A 378-nucleotide genomic window follows, 5' to 3' on the forward strand; every position below is an offset into this window, starting at 1 on the left:
CGCCTCATCCCCTCCTCGCCTCATCCTTGTCCCCTCCTCGCCTCATCCTTGTCCCCTCCTCGCCTCGTCCCTGCCCCATCCCCTCCTCTTCCTCGTCCCCTTCTCACCTCGTCCCCTTCTCACCTCGTCCGCTCATCCTTGTCCCCTCCTCCTCGTCGCTGATGTTTCTGCTTCCTAACCCTGTAAATGATGAATGTCGCGTTCTGTTCCCTCCGCAGATCATCGCTCATCTGGTCAGAGAGTTGCTGGGCGTCAGTGAGCCGGCCTGGAAGCGCAGCATCGCTCTGCCCCGGAGGGATAACATGGGGCTCTTCCTGGAGCAGAAATCCCGGACCGGAGCCAACCGCGACCTGCTCACCTACAACCAATTCATCCTAA

This window comes from Nanorana parkeri, unplaced genomic scaffold (genome assembly GCF_000935625.1).
Source record: "Nanorana parkeri isolate BGI_ZX_2015 unplaced genomic scaffold, ASM93562v1 scaffold3388, whole genome shotgun sequence".
NCBI lineage: Eukaryota > Metazoa > Chordata > Amphibia > Anura > Dicroglossidae > Nanorana > Nanorana parkeri.